At 35.1% G+C, this 24,504-nt stretch overlaps 1 long non-coding RNA gene across 2 annotated transcripts; it reads right to left on the bottom strand.

Annotated features, from left to right (window-relative positions):
* Positions 1 to 14,621: 14,621 nt before the first annotated feature.
* LOC112416789 (uncharacterized) lies at positions 14,622 to 19,942 on the bottom strand. Of its 2 annotated transcripts, XR_005642887.1 has the most exons (7): positions 19,658 to 19,923; positions 19,320 to 19,343; positions 17,209 to 17,497; positions 16,377 to 16,460; positions 15,894 to 15,927; positions 15,745 to 15,800; positions 14,622 to 14,889 (listed from the first exon to the last, which is right to left on the bottom strand). It is a non-coding gene; the product is annotated as an uncharacterized lncRNA (long non-coding RNA). The 2 variants fall into 2 exon arrangements; XR_005642886.1 differs by having other exon boundaries at positions 17,209 to 19,343; positions 19,658 to 19,942.
* Positions 19,943 to 24,504: the final 4,562 nt, after the last annotated feature.

Here is a 24,504-nt window from a genome sequence, read left to right as displayed (position 1 = left end):
CATTCATCAGGACCGAAGCCCTCACCGCTGTTGAGCAACTAGTGCTCCAGGACATGAGTCCTCTCCGCTGTTTATTCATATGCAATGGACCTACTTGTGTATATCTACATACAACTGACCATGCATACAAACTCCATATGACTCCACTTAAACAACATGTATGGTTAATAAACAAAGCATACATCTCAGTCATCAGCAACAACATCAATTAGAGATCCAATCAATCCAGAAATATGCACAATTAAATATGACTATGCTTAAACAACAATATTCCATCACAACCATTCATGCAAGCAAAACAGCACTCCAAAACTGCACAGCTCGCCTCGCGAGCACATCTGCTCGCTATGGCGAGTTCACAAAACCACTTGCTCGCCATGGCGAGTTCAAGGCGAACTCGAGGCGAGTGAAAAATAGGTGCTCTCGGGAAAAATGACATTTTCTCACTCAAACCTCAATACTAAGCTCCCTATTCATCTTTTTAACCTAAAACTTGTTCCAGTCATCATTAATATCATCTAGGTACCTTAAACCATCCCCAAAACATCTTATAACAACAATTTGAAAATCAAGTTTTCAACTGGGTTGCTCGCCATGGCGAGTTGTTCTGCTCGCGAGGCGAGCTATGAAGTTGCTCACTCGCCTTGGCGAGCAAGGCTACTCGCGAGGCGAGCGATGAACTTCTGTACGGGCAGAAAACTGGTTTTTCCCAAAAATCTCATTTTCCTCCAATTCACTCCCCAAATTAGTTTACAGATAAGTAATGAAGTGTTCTATACAACCAGAATCTAATTCTAACATCAAAATCTACCCCAAAAACCATTAATTCATCTTAGACCCAATTTCCACCAAAAACCTGTTAAACTCCAATTCATAATTTCATATCTATACTATTGAAGTAAAACTCACCCTTACCTTAGAATTGCAGAAAGAAAATGCACAGCAAAAGGATTCTCTTGGTTCTTCTCACTTGTTCCTGGTTTTCTCTCCCAAAGCTTGGTTTCACGTAAAACAGTTTTGACTCCCTTTTCCTAACTTCCCATCACTTAACTCCCTTTAATTAACACTTAACTCCCCATTAATTCTAATAAATTCTATTAACTCCCCAAACACCAAAATAATTATTATTTCACACTTATTCTAATTATTATTAAAATAAACTATATAATAAAATAAACACACCACATAAATCACCAAAAATTATATATATATATATATATAGACTCCACTTAAATCAAATAATTAAATATGACAACTAGGGCGTTACATCAGCTGGTAGAGGTATTACACTTGATCAAAGACATGCAGCAGCGGATCAGATAAATAGCATAGTCTCACAAGAGCAGAGGAAAAATAAATTCCCATGCTACAGAGAGGAAACAAGTTTCCTACAAACTGGATGTTCAGACATCCTTCACATCATAGAGCAAAGGAAAAATAAATTCCTATGCTACACTCAGGGAAAATGAATTCCCACACAGAAGTATTGAGAAGTGAATTCTCTCAAGAGCATAGGAAAGATTCCTATGCTACAAATAGGAAGATAACTTCCCACAGACAGGAGTACCTGCCACACATCGAGGCAAGGAAAAAAAGTTTCCAAACCTACAGAATAGGATGGTACAACACCCTATACCACATCAGACAGGATCACAGGATCACCTATCACATAGAAGCAAGGGAAAAAATAAATTTCCCATACTTACAAAGCACTGTCAGTAACACCATAAAGAAGTAAAGGAAAAATAAATTCTCATACTTACAAGTGACAGACATGGATGTTTAAGCCTTTGATCTGACATCCTGTCAACCAGCTTGGACTAGCGCAAGCACACATAGAAGTATCACTCCCCCTGAATATGAGAATGTATGAGTGACTACTTACAAGAATATTTCATTACTCCCCCTGAATACATGCATACAGATAACTCTGAATGCATAGACAGAAATAAATTCAGGATCTGGGTATAACATCTATCAAGGAATATTCACTAACTAGCAGTCCTAATGTAACGCCCACTTTCGTTTAATCGTTTATTTAATCGAGTTTAGGTGATTATATTATAATTATATAATATATGTATGATTTTGATATGTTTTGATAAATTGTGGTGATTTTGGTGATTTGATTGATGACGTGTTACAAAAACCACAATTTATCAAAACATATCAAAATCATACATATATTATATAATTATAATATAATCACCTAAACTCGATTAAATAAACGATTAAACGAAAGTGGGCGTTACAACTCTCCCCCACTTAAAAGATTTTCATCCTCGAAAATTTACCTCAAGCAAACAATTCTGGATAAGACTCCAGCATCTTACTCTCAAGCTCCCACGTCAAGCTTTCACCAGCCGCTCCCGTCCAAACGACTCTCACGAGAGGTATCTCCTTGCCTCTCAACGTCTTTACTTTACGATCATCAATCCTTACCGGTAAAGTCTCTACCGTAAGGTTGTCCCTAACTTGCACATCGTCACTTTGGATCACATGAGATGGATCCGGAACATACTTTCGAAGTTGCGACACATGGAAAACGTTGTGCAAATTCGCAAGATGCGGCGGTAAACCCACTCGGTAAGCCACCGTTCCAACTCTTTCCAATATCTGATACGGACCAATGAACTTCGGGGTCAACTTCTTTGACTTCAAAGCACGTCCTACACCAGTCATAGGAGTGACTCTCAAAAACACGTGGTCTCCTTCTTGGAATTCAAGATCTTTTCTACGCTTATCATGATAACTCTTTTGTCGACTCTGCGACGCCTTCATTTTCTCTTGGATCATCTGAACTTTCTCAGTAGTTTGCTGAACAATCTCTGGTCCTAAGACCACTCTTTCTCCTGATTCAAACCAACACAACGGAGTCCTGCATCTCCGACCATACAAGGCCTCGAACAGTGCCATTCCAATACTAGAATGATAACTATTATTATAAGTGAACTCGATCAACGGAAGATGACTATCCCAAGTTCCTCCTTGCTCAAGAACACAAATTCTCAACAAATCCTCTAGCGACTGAATTGTCCTCTCCGACTGACCATCTGTCTGTGGATGATACGCCGAACTCAATCTCAACTTCGAACCCAAGGCCTCTTGCAAACTTTTCCAAAATCTAGAAGTAAATCTTGGATCTCTATCTGACACAATGCTCGAAGGAACACCATGCAACTTCACAATCTCCTTGATATAAATCTCTGCCAACTGGGCAACAGGGAAACTAATATTAATCGGTAGAAAATGAGCCGACTTCGTCAATCTATCAACAATAACCCAAATTGCGTCGTTCCCTCTAGGAGTATTAGGCAAACTCGTCACAAAATCCATGGATATACTATCCCATTTCCATTCTGGCACGTCTAAAGGTACCATCATTCCAGCAGGTTTCTGATGCTCAACTTTCGACTTCTGACAAACTAAACAGGAATACACAAACTGTGCCACATCTCGTTTCAAACCAGACCACCAGAAAATCTTCTTTAAATCATGATACATCTTCGTAGCTCCCGGATGAATACTCAAGCTACTTCTATGACTCTCTTCAAGAATCATCTTCTTAATCTCTTCATTGTCTGGGATACAAATTCTTCCTCGGAATCTCAACACACCTTGGTCATCGATTTTAAAATCACTGTCTTCAGTCTGATCTCTAGCAATCAACAAGTCCACAAACTTTACATCAACTTTCTGTGCTTCCTTGATACTTTTCAGAAATTCACTATCAATCTTCAGCATACCCAGTTTCACACTCTGAGGTGACCATTCGCAAACCAAACTCATATCTCTAAACTGTTCAAGCAATTCGAACTCTCTGACCATCATGGCGGACATATGCAATGTCTTTCTACTCAAGGCATCTGCAACAACATTAGCTTTACCTGGATGATAATTCAAACCAAAGTCATAATCTTTCAACAATTCGAGCCATCTTCGCTGTCTCATATTCAATTCCTTCTGATCGAACAAATACTTCAAACTCTTGTGATCACTAAACACCTCAAATCTCGAACCATACAAGTAATGTCTCCATATCTTCAATACAAAGACTACGACTGCCAACTCGAGATCATGCGTAGGATAATTCTTCTCATGAACTCTCAACTGTCTTGAAGCATAAGCTACCACTTTACCTTCTTGCATAAGTACACCTCCTAAACCCAACTTGGACGCATCACAATAAACCACAAAAGGTTCATCTGACTTCGGCAAAATTAACACTGGAGCAGTCGTCAAACGCTTCTTCAATTCACCGAAACTTTTCTCACAATGGACGTCCCACACAAAAGTTTTACCTTTACAAGTCAACTGCGTTAGCGGAAGAGCTAACTTAGAAAATCCTTCAATAAACCTTCTATAATAACCAGCTAAACCCAAGAAACTTCTAATCTCAGTAACTGACTTAGGAGTCTCCCACTGTGATACCGCTTCAACTTTAGACGGATCCACTGCAATACCATCACCAGAAATAACATGGCCTAGAAAACTCACTTCTTTCAACCAGAATTCACACTTAGACAATTTAGCATAAAGCTTCTTCTCTTTCAACACTTGCAAAACAATCTTCAGATGCTCAGCATGTTCTTCTTCAGTCTTGGAGTAAATCAAAATATCGTCGATAAACACAACTACGAACCGATCCAAAAATGCATGGAAGATGCGATTCATATACTCCATAAACACTCCAGGTGCATTGGTAACACCAAAAGGCATAACTTTATATTCATAGTGACCATAACGCGTTCTGAAAGCCGTCTTCTGCATATCCTCATCCTTTACTTTAATCTGGTGATAACCTGACCTCAAATCAATCTTGCTGAAAACTCGTGCACCCACTAGCTGATCCATCAAATCATCAATTCTCGGAAGTGGATACCTATTCTTGATAGTTACCTTGTTCAACTGCCGATAATCAATACACAACCGCATACTACCATCTTTCTTCTTTACTAACAAAACCGGCGCTCCCCAAGGTGAAACACTCGGTCTAACAAACTTTTCTCAAGCAAGTCTTCCAACTGTTTCTTCAACTCAGATAACTCAGAAGCAGACATACGATAAGGTGCCATCGAGACCGGCTTCGTTCCAGGAACAAGATCAATAGAAAACTCAACTTCTCTCTCTGGAGGCACATCAGGAATCTCATCTGGAAAAACTTCAGGAAATTCACATACCACCGGTAACCTGTCAATCACTGTTTGATTCTCAATAGATAAGGTAGCCATTAACGAAAACATCAAGATACCATCACGTTCCAGTTGCTTCAGCTGCTTAGTAGATAAAAACTCTGCACCACTTTCCTCTTCGACGGAAGAGAAATGTACTGACTTGCTAAAACAATTAATAAGAACGTGGTTGTACTCTAACCAGTTCATACCCAAAATCACATCCATACCACTCAAAGGTAGACAAACTAAATCCATTTCAAAATCGCGACCAAACATAGACAAAGGACATTTCAAACATACGAGAGAAGTAGTCACCGAACCCTTAGCTGGAGTTTCGACAACCATCTCTCCATTCATATCAGACAAATCAAGACCCAAGGCAGAAACACAATCGAAAGCAATAAAACAATGCGTAGCACCAGTATCAATAATAGCAACTAAAGGAGTATTATTAATATAGCAAGTACCTCTGATCAAACGATCCTCATTCTCTGTCTGAGTCCCAGTCAAAGCAAAGACCCTACCAGTAGTCGGCGCCCTCTTAGGCTGAGTACACTGTGAACTAATGTGACCCTCTCCATTGCAATTAAAGCACACAATGTCTGTACGATTGCAATCAGCTACAACATGACCTTTCTTGCCACACCGAACACACTTCTTGATTTCCTCCGGGCAGACGTTGCTTTTGTGGCCTTTCTCACCACAATTGAAACACACAATCTCTGCAGCATCCTTCTTCTTAGGCCGCCTAACATCGACCATCTTCTGTTTACCTTTGTCAGCGGGGGCACTGTACGGCTTAGGACGACTCTGCTGTCCCTTGCCCTTCCTTTCATTCACTACCTTGTAGTGAGCCTTGGCATCCTCCTCATAGATCCTGCAGCTATTAACCAAATCCTGAAAAACTCTCAGCTGTTGGTATCCAATCGCCCTCTTGATGTCGGGCCTCAGACCATTCTCGAACTTGATACATCTCGAGAACTCAGCATTCTCTGCAGTATAGTGCGGATAGAACTTAGCCAGCTCCACGAACTTGGCAGCATACTCTGTCACAGACATGTTTCCTTGCTTCAGCTCAAGGAACTCGATCTCCTTCTTCCCGCGAACATCTTCCGGAAAGTATCTTCTCAGGAACTCTCTCCTGAAAACAGCCCAAGTCACAACAGCTCCTTCCTGCTCGAGGGTAGGCAGAATAGCAACCCACCAGTCATCAGCTTCCTCGGCCAGCTGATGAGTACCAAACCGCACTTTCTGATCCTCCGTGCACTGCATAACCCGGAAAATCCTCTCAATCTCCTTAAGCCACGTCTGGGCTCCATCAGGGTCATAACGTCCTCTGAAAGTCGGAGGGTTCTTCTTCATGAACGTCTCCAACATCCTAGCTTCAGCATTCGCACCAGCATTCACATTAGGTTGTTGTCCCACAGCTTGGGCAACAGCTTGTAGAGCAGCAGCTAACGCAGCATCGTTCCTTCCAGCCATTTCTGATATTCTACAAAAGTAGCAACAACAACATAAGATAGTAATATAAATATTACTAAGACTCGACACGACTCTCTAATTGACCGGACGGACCGACCTGCTCTGATACCAATTGTAACACGTCATCAATCAAATCACCAAAATCACCACAATTTATCAAAACATATCAAAATCATACATATATTATATAATTATAATATAATCACCTAAACTCGATTAAATAAACGATTAAACGAAAGTGGGCGTTACACCTAACAAGGACATAAGCTAGCAGACCTATCAAAGGTCACACAGAAAAAATCAGACTTTCTAGGTTTTCATTACAATGTTGAGAAATGACAATGTTGAGTAATGACGATGTGGAGTAATGAAGAAACCATGATGTTGAGTTATCACAATATAGTAAATAAGGGGATCCAGTGTTGAGTTTAGGTTTTAATTACAATGTTGATAAATGACAATGCTGAGAAATGACAATGTTGAGTAATGACGATGTTGAGTAATGAAGAAACCATGATGTTGAATAATGTTGATGATGACGTAAATGATGAGTCTAACAGATGAAATTATGTTGTTTGTTGATGATGTGCTATATGTAGTATTTAAAGAGTCTCACCTCATGCATCATATCATATTTAGGTCCATGTTAAATGACGAATGTTGTATGTATGTTCAGTAATACAACTCTGACATACAAATGTTGATTAGAAACTGATACTAGGATGCATATAGGTCTAGGAACGAAGTGTATTTGCATACGATTCATGGTAGGTTTATATTATGTGTATGTGATATATGTGGTATGCGTTAATGTTGATATATTGTGAGAGTTATGTGCATTCCTTAATGTTTTGAAACTAATGAGTTATGATAATGATGATGTGTGGATGATTTGTATTTTACTAAATGTCTACTTGATATTCTTAAATGTTGTTGACGTTTATATGTTATTATAAGATGTCGATTGATGCCTATTGATTTTTATTAAATAAATATTTATATTAAATGTGAATATTATCTGACTGTGATGTATGCATGTCTAAATGTAGTTGTTGTGTTCTTTTATCTGAATCTATACATGTGGCTATGCATCTCTTGTGTTGGATATATTCTCACCCTCTAGTTGCAGGGGGGGCGTCTACGCCCTTGTGGTGTAGATTTGCAGGAAGAAGTTTAGTAGTAGTGAGTCTCTGAGGATGGCTTTCGAGCATACTCGTTTACTATCGCTTTTGGGAGTCTTTATCGAGTCAATGCTCTGATTTGTGACACTAGGGATTGGGGATTCTTTCTATTTTAGATTTTGTTTCAGAATTTTCTTTGAATTCAGTTTTGATGTTGATATAAATGATGTGGCAGTTACTTTGATGTTTTGAAAATTTTATTCCGCTGCAAAGTTTTTAATTTAAATAAAGTATTTTTGAATTGAAAGAAGATGTGTGACACCCTTGTATGTTTAATTAATTATTGTATTTTTATTAGAAAATAATATGTGGATTAGGGTGTTACAGTTACCATCACGCCGGAGCATTATCCGCTACCATTGCCACTCATCCGTTCTCATCGGATAGATCAAAGAACAAAAAACAAGACTCCGCTGCAAATTTGATTATGCCCTTACTCTGTCAAATTCAAAAGTGCATAAAACACTTCAAAATTTCTTACGAAGTTCATATCTTATAAATTATAAATCCATAAAGTGTGTTCTATTTTGTAATTATTTACACCCCTGATTGTATGTCAATTGTAAGAAAAACTCTTTTATCTGTAAACTCTAAGAAGTCTTTTCAAGTGTGATTGAGCATTTGGAAGTCTCTTTTTTGTGTGCTTGAGCATAGGAAGTCTCTTGGTTGTGTCCTTGAGCATTTGTAATCATTAGTGATTATAGTGAAAATCACTTTGAAGTGCAAGGGGGCTTGACTACTCTTGGATTGTAGGAGAAACCTGTATAATTACTTTGTGTCTGCTCTCTCTCTCTCTCTCTCTCTCTGTCTTTCTCTCTCTCTCTCTCTCTCTCTCTCTCTCTCTCTCTCTCTCTCTATATATATATATATATATATATATATATATATATATATATATATGTTCGCTGCTATCAGAGTCTGAACAACTTTAGACTTTGATCTGTGCTAAAACACTTAGAAAATTTTGAAAAATTCAACCCCCCCCCCCCCCAACCCAAACTTCTTCTATTTTTCTCACCTTCATGGATCATCATCACCCAACACCTACTATGTAAGGACATAGAGACATTATGTATGATCTGGATTGGGTCGGGACGGTCTCAGGTATGCTCCTCCTCATTAGGAAGCCTATGAGGTGGTACCTCAACAATCTCTACTGGTGGGGCCATCACTGAATGAGAGACACGATAGAACCATGAAATGTGCTTCTCTATAGTCCACCACGGATCCACTACCACTGTAGCTTGCTCAGCCTACGGTATAACGTGAACCATGAAGTCCTGGAAGGCATGGAATATCTGAGGTGAATCAAGAGGATCCACAGAGTCTGGATGCCTCGGAATGTCCTAGACACGCCTGTACTGCCTGTTCACCCACTCCAGCAAGTAATGAAACTTTGTCCCTTTGTTTCACATAATCCAGCCGGTGTACCAGCATTACCCTTTAAAGGCACAACAACCTGGTGATCAGTGTAAAGGTTGAATATTACATCATCCACCGCCAAACGATCTAGGAAGCCTCAATAGTGACTCGGTGAGTCGTGGCCCCTTCTTGGAATAAAACGGTAGGCACGTGGGAACTATGGGGCATACTACAGATTAATGTCTCATGGATATAATCTGGTGAAGTGCTCCAGAGCCTATGCCTACAAATACAAACAAATACATTTATAAAAACATATTTATATTATGATATACAACAAATTAAATTAGTACCTCGAATAAAGACAAGTATCTTCCAATGGAGCCCTTCTCAAGGTCAACAACCTCAGAAAGCTGGTGGTAAAGATTACGAAATCCCATCCCACCCCATAACCACTCATGCGCCCTCCTAAAGTTTCGCATCCCTATAATACATACCACCTTAATGTTTATGTTGCTCTTGTAGGAGAGAATGATGCATCCGACCAAGAACAACATGAAATCCCTCAAGCAATATTCCCATGTGAGGTCTCTCTCGGTCTCCTTCTTGTAATCAGTCGGCTCCTCCAAGTCATTGGCCCGACTAAAGTACTTCTCGTACAACTTCTTTAGTCATGGAATACCAATATAGCACCCCATTGTGCGTATGTCTGAGCAATCTCCTCGTCCTCAGATACACCCAATAAATTTGTCACTAGTTGAACACTGTACTCATAAGTAATCTGGTCAGCATGTCTAATCAGCTTCCCTTTGATGGGGATGTGTAGAAGACACACGACATTATCGAGTGTGAAGGTCATCTCCCCAACATGTAGATGGAAGTTGTTGGTCTCCTTATGCCACCTCTTACACGATGCAATCATAAGTGCATTATTGATGCTAGCAAACCCGATCTAAAGTAGTGGGGCAAGACCGAATGCATTAAGTCTAGTCTAGAACATGTCAGAGGTCTCTATCGCCACTTCAGACTGGCCAGCCTTAATCTTTCTCCCATGTGATATAGCCTTTACATAATGTGTCTTCTGAAACTGAAATACAAAAAAGAAAACAAACAGCAAATCATTAAAAATATTAACATTTGAATAATTAATAAATAAACATTTCAATATAACATTTGAACCGTTAAAAATATAATAATTAAATTAAACATTTCAATCATTAAAAACAAACAACGAGACTTACTTCAATGTCGCTCCAAAGCTTGCAAGGGACATGCGCAGCAAACGGCGATATAAATGACAAGTGAGAAGGGGCCATAGGAAAAGAATCAGGTACGGGTAGAGCTTCTAGTGCCCCATGCTGCTCAGCCTCAGCCTCCTCCTCGTGGTGTGGCTCCTTAAACTATTGAGGCTAGTCATACTGCTCCTCAGGAGGCATGTACTGCTCATGAGCAGCCTGGTAGTACTAGTCCTGGCCAGGGTCCACTACCTGCGACACACCAATCTGTGAGGTCCCATCCATGCCTCTTTTGTGCCCCTCTCCCTCCTAGTCATAGGTTTATGTGCCACCCTCTCTCTACAGGCACTGTTCATCATTGTCTCCTTGCCATGTCTCTACCAGTTTGGTCTATCAAACATATCTACATAACATAAAACAATGAAAAATCAATCAATTTTTCATTAAGACATTTTATCAAACACTTGGAGTCCAATCTCTACATTATGGAATCATTGTGTTATTTCAATCTAAACTACCACATTGCACTCAAACTATCATAATCAACATTCACAGTCCATTTCTAAGTATTTGATCATTAACTACAGAAAAAACTTACAATTTCATCAACCCTAAAAGTAACATTTCATAACATTAAAGAAAAAACATTAACATTTAAAAAAAAAAAACTTGAATCTAAAAAGATCATAAACACTTACTTGAAAGTTCTAGTTGGAGTACAAGTTGAAGAAATTTCCTTGTGGGATGAAGAAATTTGATTTTCTTTTTTTATTTTGAAACAAAAGCAGAACTGTTGCTGCTGTTCTAGTGTAAACCATAACGCAGCGGCAGTTAACTACCGCTGGTAACGTGCAGCAGTTAACTGTCACTAAGTTTAATAGGGTAATTTTCAGGTGTAAATCTTGTTAAAAAAAAAAAAAATCAGGTGTAAATAAGCAATTTTAAAAGTGAGAAGAGCAAAATCCAATGAGGAGAGAATTGTATTTTATCATAAACTAGTTACAAACCCGTGCTTCGCACGGGTTGAATAACGTATCTTGTAAAAAAATTGTTCCAAAGGAAAAATGAGGAAATTAAGAAAAATTGCACAAACATTAAAAATATTTATCAAAATATTTATGAAAGCCTTACCAAGTCTTATTTATGAAGAAAAAAAAAACATATATTTTGTTCATGAGACCACGAAAACATCATAAGATTAAGATGAAATTAATTGGAACCACCGAAGGAACAAAAAATGTGCAAATTACGATTACATATTAGCCCAAATTATAAAAGCAAGTGCTACTGTCATAGAGTTACGAAAAAGGGATCAACACAAATATTCACAGCACACAAAATGAACGAAAGAAACAATATCCCCACATCAAGATAGTTTTGGATTAGAGTTAAGGCGATTTGTCAATGTGGTGGATATTGAACAACGAAGATCTATTTGGGAACAACTTGAACATACATGTTTTTAGATGGTTGTTCAAGATTTAAGATTAGTTTACCACCTACCTCTAACACACGTTCTCGACAAAAGTTGAACCATTGACCACCCAAGTAGTTTTCATGATTTGCTCTCTCCGCGGTAATCAAGCGACACCTATACCTCGTTTGAGTTTGGTCATCAATGAGTGTCGTTTTCCGTTCTCCCTTTAGAACCGCCCTTGATATCTCATTGGGAAAATGCTAAGTCGAAAACGAATTGTAATATTAATTAGATATCATGTATAAATTGATGGCAGTATAAGTTATTTTAAGGTGAAGATAATATACCATGACTTACAGCTTGTCTTCCTTAGTCATTCATTCAACCACATTCTTTTCAAAGTGTCGTTCATCTACAACTTCCATCTTTGAATTCGCCTTAGCAGAGCTAGGTTTGGTCTTTTTGAGTGTATCTCTCTTGCACTTTTCTTTCCGAACTCTTTTTGAAATTTTCTTGGTGATATATTGAATAGAGATTAATATTTGTGAGATTGCCATGATTGATAAAAAATAAGAAAGGGTAAAGGGTATAGAAATAAATTTGCTAAGGAATTAAAAATTTATTTAAACTTATTTTTGTTGGAATTTAGGCAAAAAAAAAAACGGACTACATTGAGTCTCTCTCAAACTTTTTAACAGTTTCGTTAATCAATTATAAAAGTTGAGATTTGATTAGATGTGATAGAATAGCAACCTATTTTGAACCAAAATAAGGTGTATTAAACATTAAAAAGCTGATAACAATTTGTATGAAGGTTTCTTGCAATTTCATAAAAGGATTTAGTAACCTATATTATTCTTATAAGGTCTGAGAAGTTAGAAACTATCTACAATCTTCCACATGACTATCATGTCACATGAATGAGCATGTTCAATAACAACAAATAATTCAATTTGCTAAACACTTTCTATTGAGCTAATAATGGATAAAGTAAACTCTCTTTTGAAATATTGAATAACCAAAAGCATGGATAAAGAGAACTCATAACTTCCATGAACAATTCATAAGTTCATGTGAACCTCTCTGTGAAAAAGTATCAATCCACAAAGGTTCTTCAACTCCTTCTTCCAAAGAAAATAAGCTTACGAAATCCTTTCACCACTTTTGAAGAGTTCTCCTCATCATTTATCCATTTCTTCCTGTTGTGGATTGATTCTTGCATTGCTTGGTTACTCGGCGGAGGAGTAGAGATTTGAATCTATGAGACTTTAGGTGAGGTAACATTACTTTCTTCTATTTCCTGATTCACCTTAGAATTCACAGCAGTATATATTAATGGTTTGTTAGGCAATGCAGCTGTAGAAGTTGTGATCATGTTAGTATTATTTCGAAGTTGGTTATTATCACCACGAAGTGAAGTTATCATTGAAATATTATACAAAATATACATGCCAAAATACAATTTCCAAAAGATTAGAATATGAGTGAAAATGCAAACTTCATATTCATAAAAAAAAATAAAAATAAAATATAACATTTACATGAGATTGGAGCATTTTCTTTTGACATTGTTTTCAACCTTCTTGTTTTCTTAACTTTAAGAACATTTTTTCTAAGAAATCTAGCCTTTGCTGCTTTATTTTTTTCGCACCCCATCTTCAAAAATCAAGTGTTCCTTTGACTTCTGATGATTCATCTTAAACCGAACTTTGTCAAGAATTTTGATTCCAAAATCTTTCCCAAGCCATTTTAATATCTGCAAAGATACCATAACCACAACCACTCATTGTTGAGCAACAATTGACTATAATTAATGAAAAAGCAAGCAACAACAATATAGTGACACCTAAATTTTGATTGAAACTACTTATATTTGAACAAATAGGACTCCTAGGAAAGCAAGAAATCAGATATGATGCACAAAAATCAAACGAAAAAGCAAGTCCCTGTTGTGATAATTGATAACTAATTATTTATGTGAATACTTGCCTTGGTTATTCTTGAACCCGTCACAAATTCCTTGTGTAGGTAGAAGTTACATTCAACTAAACATTATTCATTATAATTGTGTCATCACAAATCAAAGGCAAAATCACTTCTCATATTGTTCAGTAGCATATATGAGCATCTTTGAAATGCATGTACATGCGCAACCAATTAAAAGTGTTCAAATTATCCAATTCAATGTAAAAGGACTAATGAGGTTATATTTTAAATGGTTATGAACTTCAAAATAAATTCTACCTAGGGTCTTTTTCGGAGTTTAAGAGTGCCTTTAGGGAGTGTTTTTTTTCTTCTCAAAAGGACTAATGAGGTTATATTTTGTCGAAGAAGACGTGACTTTGGGAGGGCAATGCTCTGGGAAGTGTTTTTTCTCAAAAGGGAAAGAGTATTGATCAAAGTATACAATTATAGATGCTATTGCCTAGCAACACCCCAAAAAAAAAATTAAATAAATAAAAACATGAATTAACTCACCTGATGTGCAATATTGTGAATCACTAATATACAACGCGCATCCTTATGTGCATATAAAAAGTTGTTCTACATAAGATGTTCTTCTTTTTTAGGATCAACAATGTTCTTCGCACGGGTTGAATTACGTATTTTAAAAAAATTGCTCTAGAGAGATGTTCAAATTACATAACATTGCTATTCTCGGGTTGAATTACGTGTTCTTCCAAAATTTGTTTCTAAAGGAGTATTGTCGAAATCATGGAACATTGTTGTCCTTCTCAAATATGAAAATGAAGGTTGTCTAAACTGAAAATCATGGAACGTGTATTACATAGTAACTAACGTAGCAACCATTGTTATTGTATAGATAGTGTACTGCAGCCAAAATATAGATGCTGCGATATAGTCAAAAACCTATTTAAGTTTGATTATCAAAAAAAGGGTTGGATTACTATATCCAAACCATAATTTCAACACATAGTCATCGAAATATTATACAAATTATACATTGTTAACACATTTGCAGGAGTGCAGTTCCCAGCCAGATCCAAATCATTTTTAGCATAAGCAGAGAGAGATTCCTGTTGCAATAAAGAGAGGACAAAATAATGTATAAGCAAGTAGATTTGCAATCCTAACACCAAAGAAACATGTTTCTTTCAAAACCTAATGATGACACCAAAGAAATATGTTTCTTTCAAAACCTAATGACATTTAAGTATAAAGTTATCCTAACATACATTATATTAAAGAAAATGAACCTAATCCAACTTGAAAGAATCATGATTTTAAGATTTTTTTTTTCCTTTCAAAATGCTCTTGTTAAATCCACACACACATGACATGGTTTATTGGTAAAATCAAGGGCAAAACAATGACAAAATATATTCAGATCTGATTCATCAAATTCTAAATTGCCAATTTCACTACATCTGTTTATCTAAACAGAACTTGGACCAAAATAAACTATTCTCATCCCACAAAGGTAACACGCTTGCCATTAAATGTGTCGAATTACATTGAATACAGCCTAGAAACACCAATCCTCAATTCCGCAAAACCTCACAATGACAGAATTCCTGAGACAATGGAAACTAATTCGCATGCACTTACACAATCGAAACTGCTTCAACCATATTTCAAACTTCACTGTGCTACTTCCGATTATTTTGTTGAAGGAATGGTTAATTTAAAATGATAGCATCAACATATGAAATTATAGTTTAAAATAAGTCAAAAAGGAAAAGGGAGCAGTACATACTAAAAACAACATATGCAAACTTGGTGATTGGAGTTACTTCAAACCACCACAAAAGCATCATACTTTACTTTGTTTTTAGAGTTATTAGAGAAAGCTATACAGAAGTGTATATATTCCCTTCTCTTATCTTTCGTTTTGTTTTTAGAGAATACGGAAAGAGTTACACGGAAGATACCTGCCGACATTTTCAGTATTCTTTGTTGCGATTCCCCCTTTGGGAGCTGCTGATAACTGCCAAAAGAGTACAAATAAAATACAAATTAGCTTGACCAAAAGCACTGTCAGTTGATATAAGTGCAGAGATTAATAAAAGCTTATTCCTACCTGAGGCAACATCCACACCAATTTCATCAAGCACCTGCCAAGAAAAGGGTAAGTGAAATTACTATAAGTTTCTTTTTGTAATTTCAAAAGCTAATATCATCTTAATGTAAGGCCTTGAATTAATTTATCATCTTTATGATTTTGTTTTAAAAAGATTTTTATGTTTTATAACCTAAATTCACATGAACTGCATCAGAAATATAGAAACACTGCAACTAAAAATATAATTAATCCTAGCCTTTAATGTTCAAGATTAAGACAATGACGCTAAAAAAGTATACACAGTCTTTGTTGCTAATACTTGCATACAATTATTATGAGTACTCAGAGTGCATTTGTAACAGAATAAACCAAAAATCATCAATACAATATTTAAATGAGAAATTAACAGCGATGAATAAACCTAATCAAACAAAACAAAAGTCACGGCGACCAAACTAAACCACAGTTCATAAAAGTCGCGAAATCGAGGTTTCTACTTACATCGTGCAGAATTTTCCGCGCTTGAGTATCCATTGGTAGTCACAATCTGGCAATTTCAGTTAAGCAAGAGCACCATTAACTGACCTGAAAAGGTAACAACCAAATTATAGCAAGTAATTACCGTGTAAAACACAACAAACCCACAGATCAAGCTTAAATCAAAATTGTGGGAGAAACTCATCGCTCATGATTTTTTATGCTTAACTATGATTCCAAATCATTGTAGAAACCTGGCAGAGAGGGATTTCTTTGTCAGTGTGGTGAATCCCAAGAAGAGGTATGTAACATATCAATATTTGAACTTGAATATTGGAATTTGAAGAGGTATGTATCTTAAATAATTTCATCGTTTCAAACTGATATTTTAAAATTTACCTGGTTCTGAAAGATGGAGTTATTTGAATAATTAACTGAATTCAGTTTCCTACTATCATAAAATGTTAAGCTGGTCTCTCACTTTGCAGAAAGTTTGTCAAATTAGTTCATTTGTCATGTATTTGCTCATCACTTGGATTTCATAGACCCTAAGTATATAATTTCATGAACCAAGAATATGAAATTTCAGGGACAACTTGATACTCTGTATGTAAACTCCAGTGACAACTAAGTGAGGGACTGACGTGACATTTTATAAAAGCAGGGGACCAAATTGATACACCCTATAAAAATAAGGGAGCAAAGCAAACTGGATATTTACTACCCTATCTATAACCAGCCTGATTATTCATTACAATTACAGGAGTCTTCCATCTTATTTTTATCAACTTAAACTGACAACAAATTTTAGAAAATGAAAACAAAACATGTTTTTAAAAATTAAACAGACACTTACACTTCCTTTGCTTGTGCCACTTCTCTATACTTCCATACCAGTTCCACTGGAGACAGTGCTGCAATACACATTATTCCAGCAGCAATAACCTCAACAAATGCCATTAAGAATGACCTCTGAGGGGATAAACCTGAAGTTGCTAGGGATAACGTAATACCCTCCAAATTGCAAGAAATGATAAAACTGCCACGTCTTATGCCATAAAAAGCTTTCTGAGCAACTTCATTGGCTTTCATAAAACCAGAAGAGGCGACAATGATTTTGGTGAGCTCTGGTTTTCTCTTATTTTCTGCAAAGAGAACCTTTCAGTTTGTACTTACACTTGGATTACATTACAGTATATGCATAAATTTTCCAAGAGATGGCACAAAATGGTACTTGGCATGACAAAATCAGAACATTTAGGACTGAGCTAACAATATACTATATACCCAAAGACACACTCATAATATGGAAGCTAGACTTAATATAAAGACAAGAACTCTGTACAAAAATACAGCAAAACAGATACAACAAAAATGGAAATCACACATTCATTAAAATGTCAAAACAATAAGCATATGAACCAACAGGTCCTGCGGTAACACACTTAGCAAATTTTCAACCAAGAATAACCTCAACGTATAAAAGAAAGTTAACCAACACCATATCAACAAACTTTCAAGTAAGAATCACCTCAATCAATCTGATGCTAATGCAAAAGCTAACCAAAAATCGAAAACAACGCATTACAGAGAAGGGCAATCAGTTACTTGCTCTCAAAGTCACCAATCAGATCACAAAAACTAAAGATTTTCAGCAAATTTTTCAGGTAACAATCAGCTCAATACAATGTATCCAAGAAAGTAAACCAACACTACACCAGCAAATTTTCAAGCATCAGATTTTAACAATTCTAATCAATCAATTTTATGCAACCAAAGTGATCCAATGTCATCATTATAGTTAACTTACTTAAAAAATGAAAGATCCTTATTTTATAGACTACAAATGGATAAACTTGTTTGGAAATTGAAACAAAATAGAGACTATCCTTCACCCAAATATTGTATCAAACACCATCATTATAACTTTATTCTCAGACAAACACTATCTCTCAAAGTCACCAACCAAATCACAAGAACTTAAGATTTTCAGCAAATTTTCAGATAACAATCAGTTCAATATATCCAAGAAAGTAAACCAAGACTATAGCAGCAAATTTTTAAGCAAAAATTTGTATCAGAAGTCTATTCCAAGAAGTCCATTCCAAAAAAATTTAAGCAAAAATTTAGTAGGTTTATACCAGCAATTTGTCTATCCCTACACCTGATGGAATCAGTTAAATATTCCAAAAATTACAGTTCCAGCGTTGGTTCAGACCCAACCTTTAATTTTCTAAATCAAGCTTTTACATTGGAGATTAGCTACATTGAAAACATCCATCATTCCATTCCAAATTTTGTATCAGAAGTCTATATCAGTTTTTCACACCTTCGACACAACATTTAGAATCCTTATCATACAGAATTTAAAATAAAAAACTATCATCTTGAAATGCAAATTTTTAAGCAGGAATCAAATCAATGTATGCAAACTTATTTTATGGATTGATGCAATGATGTCAGAACCAAAGGTCATTGTCACTCAAATTTCGCACGCAACCATATTTATGAGTCCTACACCTCATGGAATCAGTTCAGTATTCCAAAGAAGTTAGCAAAAATCTCACTGGTTTAAAAAAGAAATAACAAAATCATGATTCAATAGCAAACAAATATAACACAAACAGCAACCAGGTTCTTAAAATTACTTGGTGATCAAGCAAATGATATCCATGGCCATCTTTAACATCAATTGATCACAAACACTGATTCAAATGGCTTATAATCTGTTTATTTGCAACTTAATCACAGCTTATTGCATTTGTCTCAACATTTTGCAATTGTCTCAAACATGCAACCAAAATCAAATTAAAAAGAACCCAAAAACATATAAGTCAATTTTAAAAAACATTACCCAACACTCATTAAAAAAACAAAACAACACAAAGAGAGCAAAATCACACAAAAACAAAACAAAATATCAAGAAGTAATTGCCATAAACAACATCAACTCCAAGAATCACAAACCCTTATGCTTGACAACCAAGAAACCTGCAGAAGAAGTTGAGAAACATAATCAGTACAAACCAAAAACAACAAAAAACCGAAAACATAACACAAAGGAACAACATGCATGATGATCAAACCAAACTCACAAAGCTTTCTACTTGCATAAGAACAAACCGCAGGAAAGAGAAGAAAACTATACTGAAAAAAATATGAAACTACAATCAAAAGCAAAGACATCAACAACCATTAAAAAAACAGAACAAAAACACAGAAAAATTAAAATAATCTAATAGAAAAAGGACATGCAAAGCAATTCAAAACAAAACACAAAGAGCAATTAAAAACAAAACACAAACCTTTATGCTTGATGGCAAAGAAACCTGAAGAAGAAGATGAAAAACAGGCTTAGAACAAAACCAAAGCAAAAAAAACGAAAAAAAAACACACAAAACCTAAGAACAATGAACCGGACACAGAAAGGTATGGTGAGAGGAAAGGGAACCGGACTCAAGTGAACAATATGAATGAAGTGATGAAGTAGTGGGAACAAATGAATTGAAATAGTACAACTACATATATATAAAGGTGAAAGGCATGATTTACTAATTTACCAAAATACCCTCCTAAGGGCAAAATAGTCAAAAAAACAGACAACAATTGTTCTATATAGTTAAGTAGATCATAAATATGAATGTTGCATTTCTTTTGCAGTATAGAAAATGTAAAACTTGTAAACTCTCAAATATGAATTGGATAAATGACCTAACCAAAAAGTAGGATAAGAGAATGATTTTGGATTACAATAAAATAATAATGGTAAATTATTTATTTATTTTGTCAACGGAATTAACGACATTATTTTTTTTGAACAATAATTAACGACATTATTGTCTTCAATGTTCCCAACTAGCCCTTTTGTCCCAAAAAAAATTGTCCAAACTATGATAAAAACCATCTGGCCTTATGAGCCAATTAACAACCAAATGGCCATGGTCTATCTTGGCATCAAATACAGTGACGGTGGCCTCTGAATGACCCCAATTCACATGACATGACAAATCCTGATCAATGGGAATCCACGTGATGTAGTGAGCTTTCTCTGAAGGTAGTACAAATCTTCCAACTTCTCCACAATCAAAGTTCACCCATTTTGCATTCAGAGGCATTGCACTTTTAAGGCTAATGTTAGTTTTAAGGTTGCTTTGGATATTATTCATGGTTTGGTTTTCTTGATGCTTGGCATCGAATGAACCATTACAAAGAACGAATAGAATAACAAGGAAGAGAACAACATAGGATTTTGCCAACATTTTGAAGTTTTGGTGGGAGAGAATAGTAAAGTTGATTTAGAATATATTATGAGGAAATGAATCGTCCTCTATTCAAAAGTACATGTGTAAGTGATGTATGTAGTCTATATTTACAATAAGATACATTAATTATTTTATGAACCTAAAAAGTCAACTTTTTCTTATAATAAGGACCGGAGGGAGTATTATACAATTAATGATTTTTCCAAATTTTACTCAGGCAACTTGATCACGTCATTAATTGCTTTGACTTTTTTTTTTTATGGTTTAAGTCTTGGTTTTCGACCAAATTGCACTATTTAATATGTTTTAAATAAATATATATCTACAGTCTACGATATAAACAAATGAATCGTCCTCTATTCAAAAGTACATGTGGGAGAGAATTGTATATTATACAATTAATGATTTTCCCAAATTTTACTCAGGCAACTTGATCACGTCATTAATTGTTTTGACTTTTTTTTATGGTTTGAGTCTTGGTTTTCAGAGCCTAAAAAACAATGGTGTCTGTAACACCATTTAATTTCAACCAAAAGTATACGTGTTTTACCTTAAGAACAAAGGTTGGTCAAATAAATTAAATGCAATAGTGTAAAAAACGCACGCATTAAATCGAAATCAAATCAAAGTTTGGTCAAATAAAGTAAACCCAAATCTCTTTCAAAACAAAAATGGCTCATTTATACAGAATATTGTTTTTTTTTTCATGCACCATCACGAGTTTATCGTTTTTCAATAGTTTTAATCAGCTCCCAAATTGTAGCATCAATGGGGCTATATAATTGTTGATTGTGTGATCTCAAAATCCGTACGATCATACAATTCTAGCTCATTTATCGTTTTTCCATATGTTTTGCAATAATATTATCTATTACAGTGTCACTAGATTCTCTTAATAAGATTTCCCATCTCATGCATGTCTTGATTCAAAGGAACGTGTGTTTTTCAACGAACGAAACATATAACAACCCTTAAAAAAAACATTTAACAATGAATTATATATAAGTCATAAAGTTTCTCTAATGAGGTGGATCATGTCATCTACAATATATACAAATGAATACTCCGTATTCAAAAGTACACGTAGCATGATATTGTGCATTATACAATTAATGATTTTCTCATTTATTGTTTTGACATTTTTTTTATGCTTTAAGTCTTGGCTTTCAGAGTCTAAAAAAAAAATTGTGTGTAACATACCATTTAATTTCAACCAAAAGTATACGTTTTTACTTTATGAAGAATAAAGGTTGGTCAAATAAATTAAATACAATAGCTAAAAAATCGCACGCATTAAATTGCAATCAAATCAAAGTTTGGTCAAATAAAACAAACCCAAATCAATCGTCTTTCAAAACAAAAATTACTCATTTATACACAAAAAATTCATGCACCATCACGAATTTATCGTTTTTCAATAGTTTTAATCAGCTTCCAAATTGTAGCATCAATAGTGCTATATGATTGTACATTGTGTGCAGTGGCGTATCCAAGACCCTGGTTCAGGGGATGCAATAGAGAAATAATGTAAATGTTTGATGTGGATTCGGTCCAATAAAGAATCATACTAATTTTAATAATTTTAAAAAAATATTATTTTCGTTCTCCACTAATTTTTATTATTGTAAAATTCATCTTTTACTATAAAAAAAAAAGTAAAAAACCATTTTTGGTCAAATTTTTAGAGATAACACACCTAAAAACTTTTTTTTTTTTTGAAAGAAACACACCTAAAAACTATTATTTGCTAAATAAAGCCTTAAATAAATTACACACATAGATGAATGTGTAGTTGCAAAACTTTTTCAACTTTTTATCCTTTTACCTAAAGTGTCCAAAGTACTCGAATTCATCTATATGTGTTAAAAGCAAGTCAAAAGCCCCTAATCCAAGAGTATGCTATGTGGCCCAAGACCCAAGCCCATATTAGCATACACAACAATTCTAATATGGTTTGTTCACAAAACCAGACGCTGCACCTTCTTCTTCTTCTTTGTCATGCCCTTTTGTTTCTCTTTTTCAGCAACTACTTCAATCCTTCCATCTTCTTTTGTTTTTGCTTTCTCGTTTTTCTATTGACAGTGTGTGTGAGAGAGAAACTCAAGGTGCAACACTAATTTTTCAGGAGGTTCAAAACAAGAAAACATAAGATTGTAGGTGCAAGGGCTGGCTCCGCCCCTGATTGTGTGATCTCAAAATCCATACGATCATACAATTCTTGCTCATTTATCATTTTACGCAAACTAAAACATTTAACAATCAAAGTCCAATACACATGACATATCAAAATCCAATACAAAGGAAATGTTACATGTGGCAATACAAGGTTGAAACAATCAAAGTCAAATCACCATTTATGGCAAACATTTTTTTAATTACACCATTTATGACATATTAAAGTAAGAAAATGTAACCAACAATCAAATAAAATCTTACTCCCTCCGTCCCAAATTGTACGACGTTTTGGGTATTTCACACATATTAAGAAATGAAATTAATATTGTGGAAAATAGATATTATGAGCTGTTTTACAAAACTGTCCTTAATAAATAATATGGGAAAAATAAATGAAAGAAGATGGAGTAATAAATAATTAAGGTTATAATTGGAAAAGTAACATTAATGTTGCATGAGTATTGTAAAGTGACATATAATTTAGGACAAATTTTTTCTCCTAAAGCAACATACAATTTGGGACGCAGGGAGTAATTTATTGAATTTTATTATTACAAGGTGAGTGTAATTTACTCTAAAGAATTATTTAAAATGACATAATTTCAAAATTAAAAAAGTAGAATTAGAATTTATTAAATTTGCCAAAATAGATGTTTTTTTTTTCAAATTATACAATATCTACTTATTTATAGTGCTTTGATCGAAGAATCATAATCTCAACACTACATTGCTTCTTTTGTTGGAAATTTAGGTCTTAATAAAAACAGATTTCATAAAACATGTTCAACGATTATGAATCAATAGCGGAAGCAAGCAAAACATTGAACATGAACATGAACGGATCTACGACATGTTTGATTTATCAAGAATATTAAGAATTAGGGTATTAAGAATACCTGGGGATGAAGCTTTGGTAGCAGCCCTCTCGACAACAACGATAAAGAGAGGAGGTGATTTGAAACAAACATCAACATGGTTAGCGACGACTGATTAGGTTCTTCCTCAACCGGTACCTTTATGCATGTCTATAAAAGCCAGATGCGATCAGAAGCTTAGGTTGCGATTTTGGAGACCTAAACAGAGCATAGACAGCACCAGAAAGCTGAAGAACATGCAGTGGATCTCACCCAACTCATAGTTGGTTCTGATTTATGTATGTTCTATTATTTCTATGTATTTGATTGTTTAGTTATGAGTAGCTAAACTCTTAGATTGATTAAGCCATGAGATGAATCTTTGTGATTTGTGAGCATGTAATTTGTTAAGAACTCTCTTTGACATCAATGTAAACCTAGTCTTTATTCAGAATTATTTGTGCTTAATGCTTTTCTTATGATTGTTTGTATGACTACTAACCCTAGCTTCTTTCAATCACATAAATTGATCTTAGGAATTGAATGACTACTACCCTAGCTTTTAATCCTGAAATAGTAATTTTGTTTAATTCAACATAGGAACCTAGAGATAGGAAATTGAGGATTATGACTTGTGAATTAACGTTCTCACCATGCTTCCTCGGTTATTCAATCGGTTTATACATTGGAAGAAGATCCATTAAGCCTTAAAAAAGTTATATCCTTAATGGATGTTGAATTATGGCAAGAAGCAATAAACGATGAAATGAATTTTCTAGAGTCTAACAAAACATGACACTTGATTGACTTGCCTTATAGTTGCAAAATTGATAAGATGCTTGCTAGCTAAAGAACCCTTAG

The sequence above is a fragment of the Medicago truncatula genome, chromosome 7, assembly GCF_003473485.1.
Source record: "Medicago truncatula cultivar Jemalong A17 chromosome 7, MtrunA17r5.0-ANR, whole genome shotgun sequence".
In the NCBI taxonomy this organism is placed as follows: Eukaryota; Viridiplantae; Streptophyta; class Magnoliopsida; order Fabales; family Fabaceae; genus Medicago; species Medicago truncatula.
Note: the sequence above shows the minus strand (reverse complement) of the source record. Positions and strands in the feature narration are given on the sequence as shown.